The sequence below is a fragment of the Ambystoma mexicanum genome, chromosome 5q (genome assembly GCF_040938575.1).
Source record: "Ambystoma mexicanum isolate Mex_15411 chromosome 5q, UKY_AmexF1_1, whole genome shotgun sequence".
In the NCBI taxonomy this organism is placed as follows: Eukaryota; Metazoa; Chordata; class Amphibia; order Caudata; family Ambystomatidae; genus Ambystoma; species Ambystoma mexicanum.
This window is the reverse complement of record NC_090933.1, coordinates 488,894,193-488,905,629: the sequence shown is the minus strand read 5'-3', so window position 1 is coordinate 488,905,629 and position 11,437 is coordinate 488,894,193. Positions and strand designations below refer to the sequence as shown.

Genomic DNA, 11,437 nt, shown 5'->3' with positions numbered 1-11,437 from the left:
AATTTGACGTCCTATTTGCATCCTCTACAATTTGTAATAACTAATAACAATATTAATATAGGTAACATTTTGAATATTCATTGCACAAATGAATGTCAAATTTGCAGGCATGCTTCTGCGATGACAGATTTCAGAAATCTTTATCTCATTAGCATGGCAGGTTTCTGCCATGAAATATGGAAGAAAAACGTGTAGAAGTGAAATATGCCCCCTCCATTGCTAATGTCAAAAATATAGAAATTACAAGCATCCAATGGAGATTATAGGTGGTATTCTCTGAGAGTATATGATTATAAGACAATCCATTCGAAAGTCTTATCCAATCATAAACATATGAGGCAAAATGCAGGGGAAAAGGACAGGACATCAGGGCTAATCTGAAAGTGGCTTTTGAAAATGCACTCTCTATGTCCTGCATGGGCAATGTCCAATGCAGGGTATCCAGACATGGAAAGGTGAAACAAAGAATATTGTTCAAAATATTGAAACAGATATTTGAGTGCCAAGTGGCTTGTTATATTAAGAATTCTACAAACTTAACTTAACCTCTGCAGTTAGGGAGGAGAAGCATATGATTGTGAACGTTTCTGCCTATCTTTTCTTTCACCTTAACATGGTCGAATGCAAGTTCGATGAAATCTAACATGGTTTTCCCTGATTTACAGAAAATGACCAGAACATTCAACAGCATTGGTACTCATGCATCAAGCTAATGATCAGTACAAATATGAGAAAAAAAAACAACTAAATGAGCCCGTATATGATGAAAGGGAGGAAATATTTGTCCAGAAACAGGTAAGAAACATGTGGGAGCATCAGTAGTGAGGTTGGAAGAGAGAGAATATGAAATACTTGTAAACAAACTTTTTCCCATGCACTATTCAGCACAAGCTGCCGAATTGGTGGCACTAATAGAAGCACTCCATGCAGCTAAATCTTGTGCAGTGAAAATGTATTCAGACTCAGCATATGTAACCACTACAGTACATGCTGGATTGTCCAGGTGGAGGAGAAGGGGGTTCAGGAGAGCAGATGGGTCCCCAGTAAAACACACTGAACTTCTAAATGAACTGATAATGGCACTTGCAGAACTATCAACGGTCACATTGGTAAAATGCCAAGCACATACAAATAACAGTGATGAAATATCACTAGGAAATGCGGCAGCCGATGCCACAGCAAAAAAGGCAGCATACTTTACAAAAGCGCTGCATGCTGAATGCATGCAGAAAAGCATAACGGAGGAACAAAGGGAGGACGGGTATAATGCTTTGTCAAGAGCACAGGTGATAGAATTACAAAAGAGAGCTCCACCCACATGGACCTCCTCTGGAGACAGAATGCAACAAGAAAGGTAGTGATGCCTGGAGAGTTATTGCAAATAGCATTCCAACTATTGCATTTCCCTGCCCATACAACAAAGCAGCACATAGCAGCAAACATTCAGGAGGATTGGTTTGTTCCAAAGCTCCAAGAATGTCTCACCAAAATGTCAATAGAATGTATAACTTGTCAAACATGTCGCTCAGGAATGACACTTTGAACATTTAACAGCACACTACCTCGCCCCGTTGGACCTTTCCGTGAGCTGACAAAGGCAGGTTTCGTGAGAGAACAATATTTGTTTTCACCCAGATCCCGTAAAGGGAGCGACATAGGTACCTGATTGAATTAGCAATCAGTGTTCAAGCCATACCGGGCACCACGTTAATAGCCGTTTTTGTTTTCTAATTTCCCGTTTGCTTTAGATCACACTGCACGGGACTCCCAAGACAGATAGTCGTACTGATTTTGACTTTGTCCTCATGAAGCACTATGAAATCCGGAAACTTCGTTTTTCCATTTGAGACACTTTAAAGTCCATTGAGGGTAAGTTGACACAGTTTCGATTGATCAGATTGGGAACATAGAGTTGATATAAACTGCCCCAAAAGAGTGACTAAATGCCAATATTTTCGCATTACGAAACAGGACTAATTAGATTGCAGCAGCCTTTTTGGATATACCGCAACATATTCCGGTCCATAAGGATGCTGAGAAACACTTGAACTTACATCAGATAAGATCCTTCTTAAGGTAAAAAGTTTTAGAGAGTTCTCTCACGAAAGTTGCCTTTGTCAGTTTTGAGTCTCAACATTGAGTCCTTTCATGAAATGAATATACCCTTCACAGGTTCAACCAAGAATTTATATTTCTGATTATGGCATCTTTCCTGATAAACTGAGGACACTGGCTTCCTTCAGGACACAATCCACAGGCTGGAGAAGGTAATTTGTAGACCGTTCTTCTAGCCGGGCCAACTTAATTTTGGTATAGGAACTTTGGTATTTAGAACCTATCCTTTGTTTTTCCATTTCCTTATCAACAGTTACGCCATTCAGACAAAGATTAAGGGCCTCATTACACGTTGTGCGCTAAAAATCTCAAATTACCGGCACGGCGCTCTTCACGTGTCCGCCCTCGCAAGAGGGCGCTAATAGCGTACCATTACGAGTACACGGACACGAGCATAGCGCCATGCCGGTAATGACCCTACCGCCATGCCGCTAAAGTCCCCAAAAAGTCTCTTACCGCCTTCGACGAAAGTGCAGATAGCACCTCCGCCCTCACGCTGCATGCAAATAGCAGGTGACCGTTAAATTGCGGAACCGGAAATAGCGTCATCGCACAGGAAGGGGAAAGAGCACGGCGGCCATCTTTAAAAACACAGTCCATTGCCATCCTCTGCCCCCTGGACCTGTTTGGAGTACCTTGCAGTAGGAAATCATCAGGGACACCCTCAACATGCCCAAGGCCTTAAGAAAAAAACACCGACCGGCAGCGGAAAGAAAAATTGACCTCAGATGAGCTATTAATGCTGACCCAGACCCTAGCTGACAATGCCGCCGTGGTCTTTGCCAGCAACATGCGGCGGGAGACACTCATGAAAAAGAAGGCAATCTGGGCTGAGGTCGCATTGAAAGTCAGTGCTGTGGGCAACACCACCCGCAATGTGCGTGAGTGCCAAAAGAGGTGGGATGACCTGAGACTCCGGGTGAGAAGCATCCTTGCCGAAAACCACAACATTGCTACAGCAGGTGGATCTGGGTCACCCATAAAACTGAAAGAATGGGAGGAGACCTGCGCCAACCTCATTGGAGTGGAATGCATGGAGGGAGTCGGGACAATGGAGCATGGTGTAGCAACCACTTCAGATGGAGGTGAGTGTACACATGAAAGCATGCAATGTGAATCTACTGGTCCCCCCAAATGCGAGCCCAGAATCACCTCATGGATGGACAAACATCCACACATGCATCACACCCTGGCCATGTCAGTGTCAGACCCAAACACACACACATGCACACATCACCAGAGACAAGTGCCACACACAACCATGCATGGATGAGCCACTGAACTGACACATCACCTGCATCCTTTACAATGTAGTCAAAATGCCCACAACTGCATTATTGATGTATACTGCATTAAGTACATAGATCCGTAACCAATGACATCCCCCTTCTTGTCCCCGACAGGCTCACATACAGACAGTGAGGATGCTGGCAATGCATCACAGGCACCCCCTGTGCATAAGAAAACAAGGGCTTTGGACACAGAGGACACCCCCACAACATCAAGGGGCAAAGGCAGAAGGGTCCAGATGCAGAGTGTGAAACATTGGTGGAGCGCCACTTCCAAGACACAAGTTGCCACACCACCAACAACTGCCCCACCTCCGGAGGTTAACCCACCACCACCGATCCCAGCCACAGAGGGCCCACCCTCAGCTCCAGCTAGTTCCGCAGGAGAGGCGGCAGCCACTGCCCCACTATCAGATGTGGAGGACACAACCAACTTCCACATGGAGATGCACACCCCAACCCCCCCTGGTACCCCCGAGCCATCACCACAGCAGACACCTGGGTCTAATGTCACTGGCGATGAGAACATGGGAGCTTTAAGTAGCCCCCCGGTGGCTTCATCTGTTGACCTGGCACCATCACAGGCCACAGCAGCCACACCACCAGAACCCAACACTGCCCTCGACCTGGCCAGCATCAGCCAGCGGCAACAGGAAATAACTGTGCTGGTTGGGCAGCATGTGGAGGAGGCTGCCCGTCTCAGGGTAGAGATTATGGAGACAGCAAGGCACTCCAGGGAGGGGACGGAGGCATGTACAGACAGGCTGTGTGGGGAGATTATCCGAGTCAGGGAGGTCCTCTCACGGATAGTGGACGCATTGGACCGCCAATTCCCACCACCACCAGGACAGTCTGCCACTTCCTCATCCGCCAGTTCGAGGCAGACAAGCCCCCTCCGCCGCTCCTCACGCACCACCAGGTGCACGTCTACGCAGCCTCCCAATGCTGGTGTTGGCAATGGCCAATAGGGAGTGCCTGGTGAAGCCTCCGCGTACATGGCTGGAGGGAATCATTGTGGCAGACACATGTGGAACTGTTGTGGGGGGTGGGGGGAAGGGTGTTATGGCACTGTTGTGGGGTGTGGGGGGAAGGGTGTTAAGGGACTGTTGTGGGGGTGGGGGAAGGGTGTTATGGGACTGTTGTGGGGGGTGGGGGGAAGGGTGGTGGGATGTTTGGGGACATGCACATTTTCTTCTTTACGTTCCTTAATACACTGGTGTTTGAACAAAACACAGGCTTGGACTTCTTCTTTGTGTATGTGCACTTTATTGACGCCATGGTCCATTGTGCGCTTCCAAACAGACACCAGTACATTACTACACATATCCATGTGACAGTACAAAACCATGTTACTCAGAATATTTGGTTGATCAGATGCTGTCTCACAGTACATCCCTCCGGGCCATCCCCTCTTGCATGACCTGCATCCCCTTCAATTCCGTCCTCATCACCATCATCATCCTCATCAGGTGCTTCTATTTCAACGTCAGGGGGCACTGGCGCATTCCGTCTGATACACATATTGTGCAGCATGACACATGCCATGGTGATCTTGGCCAACTTCTCATGGCCATACAGGAGAGCGCCACCAGACCTGTTAAGGCACCTAAACCGTGTCTTCAAAAGGCCAAAGGTCTGCTCGATCACAATGCGGGTACGGGTATGTGCACGATTGCATTACTCTTCGTGCCTGTTCTGGGGGTTCCGTACAGGGGTGAGGAGCCACCTCTTCAGGGGATAGCCAGCATCACCTGTATGGGGGCACGAATGGGGTCCTGTTAAATTTCACCTCAAGAGCGGCCTGTTCATATCACACAAATTGACTTGTCATTGTGATTGAAGTACACAATTAACAGCATACATGCAGATGGTCTGTGTGACTGCAATGTGCAAAGGTGAGCTCGACCCTGCAAGTAGACATGCCCCATTAATGCCTCCAACAGTAATTGACATGTCCTGGGTGAGGCCAGGTCTTAGGTGTCCCTGGGCCCAGGCAGATTTGGTACCACACTGCTGGTGTTATGCCATTCCAACATTGATGGTCCCATGCTGAGAGGCATCACTTCAGTGGTGCTATAGGTGCGTGGTGCAATGCTCTGGCTAGGAGTGATCCTTTTGCATGCTTTCAAGGGCACATTGCATTATTGATGTTGTGCTGGACTAATTCTGTATGACTATCTTGACGGCATGTATGACATTTGTGTATTTTGTGGCGTGGAATGTTGTGCAATGTGGATGGGGATGGATGTTTAAGGTTTCTAGACCTGGATTGTCATTTATGTTGTGTAGCTTATACTTGCATGTCCGTTCATCTCAAGTACGTTGCGGCCTTCCCAGATGGACATTGGCATACATCTGTATGTGCATTCGTCCGACGGACGACAAGCTACACCCATTTTGAGTATGTATATCTCCCCCCCAAATCACACGTAGTTGGAGTATATATCTCCCCCCCAATCACACCCAGTTGGATTATGTATCTCCCCCCCCAATCACACACAGTTGGAGTATGTATCTCTCCCCCCAATCACACTGCCATGTGCTTGCCCTGCTACTCACCAAGTAGCCCGAACGTTGTCCGGCTTGTCGCTCCATGTAGCGTGGGATAGTTGAGTTCCATAGGACCATGGAATCATGGGTTGATCCGGGAAATCGGGCACAGCAATGTGTGATTATCTTCTTGGGGTCACATACCATTTGGACATTGATGGAGTGGAATTGCTTCCTGTTTCGGTAGACTACTTCATTGTGATGTGGTACAACCAATTCCACATGGGTACAGTCGATGGCCCCGATGCAACTTGGGATGCCTGCCAGTGAATAGAAGCCAACTTTGGTGTTTGCAATCTCCTGGCCAGTCCGTGGCATGAATATGTGTTTAGGTGCATGCTTCAGGAGGGCATCAAGTACCTGGTTCAGCGTGCGTGAGAATACTGGTTGTGAGATGCCATGCATCTGCCCCACTGTATGCTGGTAGGTGCCTGTGGCCAGGAAGTGGAGCACAGTCACCACCTTGAGTAGAGGGGGGTTGGCAGTTTGGATGTCTATGAGGCTCACAATGTCGTTGTGTATCATGTCCACGATGCTGGTTATGGTATCCCGGTCCAGACGGTACAGGGTGTGTATCTGCTCTGGGGTTAGGTTAAATGGACTGGCTCTGATCCTGGGGATTGGTGGATGCCTCTGTGGTATGATTAGGTGCCGTGGTGGTGCTTGCTGTGCCTGTCTTGCCCTCCTCCTCCTCCTCCTCCTCCTGCGTCTCCTCTGTGCTGCCTGTTGTTGTTGCTGCTGCGCTGCAATCATGTCCTCCAGCCCATGTAATGCTGCAAGTATTGGAACCATCTTGGTGTGGGAAGGGGTTTGGGAAGGGGTGTGGTGTGCTCCTTTTGAGCTGCCACAGTCTCCATTGCCTCCACCTGTGCTGATTGTGTCCACCTGTGGCAGGTGGGAACACTGCTCAGTTCTCTTAATGGGTGGTTCGCGATCGCCCTATTAGCGCCATGGCGGTAAGGGGTTTTGGGGCCTTTACCATGCCGCTAATGGCATGTCCACTTGCCTTGTGATGGTGTGCTATTAGCGGCATGGCGTTATTTACGGGATGGAGGGTCGCGTGCACGAGGACTGCCCGCTATTAGTGGCACCGTACTTAGCGGTGCCGCTAATAGCGGTGAGCCAGGTCGTAATTCGCATGGGGATTTAACGTTACCGGTATTCCATTACCGGTAACGTTAAATCCCTACCGCCTACCGTGTAATGAGGCCCTAAGACTTAAATTACGAGGACTTATCATTTTTATTGGAATCATAGAAAACGTGACACACCTCCTGAAGAATGTCCCACAACAATTGTTGAGAACAGAAACATGTTGAGTTTGAAGGTCTAGTGTCTACAGACCTGTTTGTGTATAAATACAAATTAAATTTGTTTACAACTAGAATATCAAAACATGGATGTTGTTCTATAACCAACTCACATTACTGGATACTCAGCCGCTCTTCAAGGAAAGGGTTTCTTTTGTCACAAAGACTTATGATTGTGTGTTTTACTATTGTCTTTTTAATCTGTATGCACTTTAAATTGCTTATGTATTTTTTGTAATAATTTGAATCTGTGGCCTTACTGTTGATAGTTTGTATCTACCTCTTTTAGTTGTGTTGTATTGCTTGTGGTAGACCATGCTACCAAATATCCTGACGCAATACCTATGAGAACTGTTACTGCCCAAGCAGTGGCTAAGGCCCTTCTTGGTATTTTTTTTATACCAGGGTTGGGTTTCCTAATGAGGTTATCTCTGACAGGGGGTCACACTGTATGTCCCACTACATGCAGACCATATGGAAAAACTGTGTAGTATCGTAAAAAGTTCTCAACTGCCTACCACCGACAAGCAAATGGGCTTGTAGAGTGGTTTAACCAGATGATGAAGAGCAGTATAGGTGCCTTAGAGGAACCCCTGAGAAGAAAGATGGACCTTCTACTGCCATTCCTTCTATTTGTTTATAGAGAGGTGCCTCAAGCTAGAGTGGGTTTCAGCCCCTGTGAGCCTCTCTATGATCGCCCTGTCAGAGGTCCTTTGGCCCTTATCAAAGAAGGTTTGCAGAGGGCTCCATCCCTACTGCCAGTCCGTGTCATTGACTATGTATTAGGCCTCAGGAGGAGGATGGTACGTTTGATGACTGAAGCATCTGAAAACTTGAAAGCTGGTCAGGCTGTGGTCAAACATTGGCATGACCAGAAGGCCAACATGGTGGAGTTTACTTCAGATCTGTTAGTACTAGTTGTGGTTCCTATAAGGAAGAGAGACTTACAGGACAAATGGATTGGACCCTTCAAAGTTGTAGGAACATTTGGAGATGTTAATTATTTAGTGGACTTGGGCAACCCCAAGAAGGCCCCTAGGGGTTTTCACACTAACCGTCTGAAAGCCTATGTCTCTAGACCAGAACTAGGAGCTTTGCTTCTAGCCTCTGATCAAGAGGAGGAAGAGACTGAACCTCTCTGTGTTCTCCTCAAGAGGACACCCTTCAGATGAGACAATTGAAAGAACAAACTCTCTTCAGATCTAACTCTGCAGCAACAGGAGGATTGCAATACTCTGTTGGCTCAGTTTGGCTCCCTATTTTCACTGACCCCAGGCTTTACCCATAGGACCAGCATGATATATTCACTGGTGACAGTCTCCCTGTCAAAATCAGGGGCTACAGAATGTCTGATCATGTCAGAACTCATATTGATTGATTGATTGATTGATTGATTGATTGATTGATTGATATTTTATTTCTATCATGCTCGTACACAAGTGTTTCAGAGCGTGACAACCAAGGGAGGGGAACAGGGGAGAACAAAACAGCGATTTTACAAGGCCCAGTGACATTGAGAACGTGCAAGTGCATGGGAGAGGGTGGAGGGGAAAAGTGCATGGAAGGGGGGAGAGGTGGAAAGTGCGAAGCAGAGGAGAAACAGATAAATAACAATAAATAAATAATAAAGGCACCAAACAGTGGTAATGCAGCCAGCAATTTGCAAGTGATAGGTTTAAGACAGCAGACATGGTAGGTCTGATAAGAGCAGGAAGAAAAAGGGGGTACAGATACAGACCCCAGTGCAAGGGGTGGCCCGGAGGCAGTGCGGGAGGGTGGCAGGATGAGCAGGTACCTGGGCCCAAAATACAGAGGGTGGCCAGGTGCACGGTGCCAAGAGAGAACAGATCAGCAGGTGAGAGGGGGAGCGAAGGCAGAAGAAAAGAGGAAGGTCTTGAGGTGCTTCCGGAACCGGAGATGGTTCTCCTCAAGTTTTAGAGTGGCAGGGAGGCTGTTCCAGAGGGAGGCCCCAGCCAAAGACAGAGATCTACCCCCAGCTTGTTTCTTAGAAAAACGAATGTCCCTGAGTGAGTTGGAGGTAGAGGAGCGAAGAGCTTGAGAGGGGAATTATTTGCAGAGGGATAGCTGAAGGTATTTTGGACCCAGGACCCAGAAAGCCTTGTGGACAATGCAGAGGGTTTTGAATTTAATCTTGCATCCACTGGGAGCCAGTGGAGAGATTTCAGAGCTGGAGAGATACGATCCCAGGGCTTGAGGCCAAGGACAAGTCTCGCAGTCCTGTTCTGGATTAGTTGCAGAGGGCGGAGAGTAGAGGCAGGTAGATTTAGAAAGAGGCTGTTACAATAGTCTAAGCTAGAGAGTACCAGAGCTTGAGATACCATGATCTTCTGGGGGAAGTAGAGGAAAGGCGGAGTACCTCTGAGGAGGTGCAGTCAGAAATGTGACTTTTTAGAGACCTCAGATGTGGGCGGAGAAGGAAAGGGTGGAGTCCAAGATGACCCAGAGGTTCTTAGCCTAGCAGGTGGGGGTAGGAGGAGGGCCAAGGGAGGCTGGCCAGAGAGTGAGGGGAAAAGATGGTGAAGGTGTGCCAATGAGGATGATCTACATTTTGCTGGCATTCAGACAAAGATCATTGGCGGCACACCAATCTTGAATGGCAGTTAGGCAATCAGAGATGAGAGAGGGAGAGGAGGTGGCAGAGGGCAGCTTGAAAATGAGTTGAGTGTCGTCACCGTAGCACTGGAAATTTGAGCAGAAAATGGCAATGCAGTGGGCGAGACTTGCCAGGTATTGGTTGAAAAGCCAGGGCGAGAGATTAGTCCCCTGGGGAACACCACAGGTAGAGAGGAAGATAGATGAAAGGAAGGACCCAAGTTGGACCTGGGAGGGTCGATCTGAGAGGAAAGAGGTCAGCCAGGCCAGAGCCTGATCAGTGATACCCAGGTTTTCACAGAGACGGTTGAGCAGGATGGTATGGTTGACCGTGTCGAAGGCAGAAGAGAGATCGAGGAGGATGAGGACAGATGGAATGTTAGAGTCAAGGTTGGTGAGCAGATCTTCACAGATGTTTAGGAGAGCAGTTGCTGTGCTTCTGGCAGCTCTGAAGCCAGACTGGTGGTCATGGAGACAGCCAACAGAATTGGAATGAAGGTTAAGCTGAGAGATGGCCAACTTTTCCAGGAGTTTGCCAAGAAAGGGAGTAATGGAAATTGGGCGATAGTTAGCTGGAAAAGAAGGATCAGCTGTGGGTATCTTGAGAAGAGGATGCACAAAGGAGTCCTTCAGTGGGGAGAGGAAGGATCCAGAGGCAAAGGAGTGGTTGCAAAAATCAGCAAGGGCCGGAGCGAGGGTGTCAATGTGGTCCTTGATGATTTTGGAGGAACAGGGATGAACCTGTTTTGAAGAGGCTTTCATAGATCGGACTTGTCTAGCAACCTCGTCAGGGGTGAAAAGAGGAAAGGACGAGACGGATGGTGGGAGGGTGGCTAAAGGAGGCTCAGCAAGCACAGATGGAGAGGGAAGAGGAGGAGTGTGGGTGGAGAGGGTGGACAGGATGTCCTGGGTTTTTGAAATTAAGTGAGAGGCAAGGGCATTGCAAAGAGCCTGGGAGGCAACAGGAGGGGTAGAGACTGCAGCAGGGTTGGCCAGCTCCTTGCAGATTTTAAAGAGTTCGGCCGAGTTGTTAGATGCCGCAGAGACACGAGCTTGAATGTGGACTCTCTTCTTGGTGAGGACAGAGAGTCAGTATTGCCTTTGTAGCAGGCGACAGGCCAGTTTGTCAGAGGATGAGCAGGGAGTCCTCCATTTCCTCTCAGCTGCCCTACACTTACGTTTAAGTGTAGCTAGGTCAGAGTCATACCAGGAATTGCACTTGGCTTTGGACTTCAAACAGATCCTCATGACAGGGGCAAGAGCATCAAGCGTATCAGAAATTGAAGAGTAGAGCAGAGACAGGGTTGTATCAGGATGAGAGACAGCCAAAGGTGGAGGGGGGGGGGAATTGGCGGTAAAAGCCTCAACTGACACATGTTTCATGGGCCGGATGTCCGAGAAGGTAGGTGGCAGTGTTGGGGTAGGCTTCACTTGGGGGGAAGAGAGGGAGAGATGAGATGAGAGGAGGGAGTGATCGCTCCAGGAGAGAGGAGTGGTCAGAGGGATGGAGAGGGGGAGGTCAGAGGAGATCAAGACATCGAGCGTGTGCCCTGCAGTGTG

General features: G+C 48.2%; 1 long non-coding RNA gene across 1 annotated transcript in view; it reads left to right on the top strand.

The window, feature by feature from the left end:
• Positions 1-669: 669 nt before the first annotated feature.
• LOC138498596 (uncharacterized) overlaps positions 670-11,437 on the top strand; it is a 79,876-nt gene continuing 69,108 nt past the window's right edge. Inside the window, exon 1 of the long non-coding RNA XR_011278772.1 lies at positions 670-795. This is a non-coding gene — a long non-coding RNA (uncharacterized lncRNA). The remainder of the gene's footprint in view (positions 796-11,437) is intronic.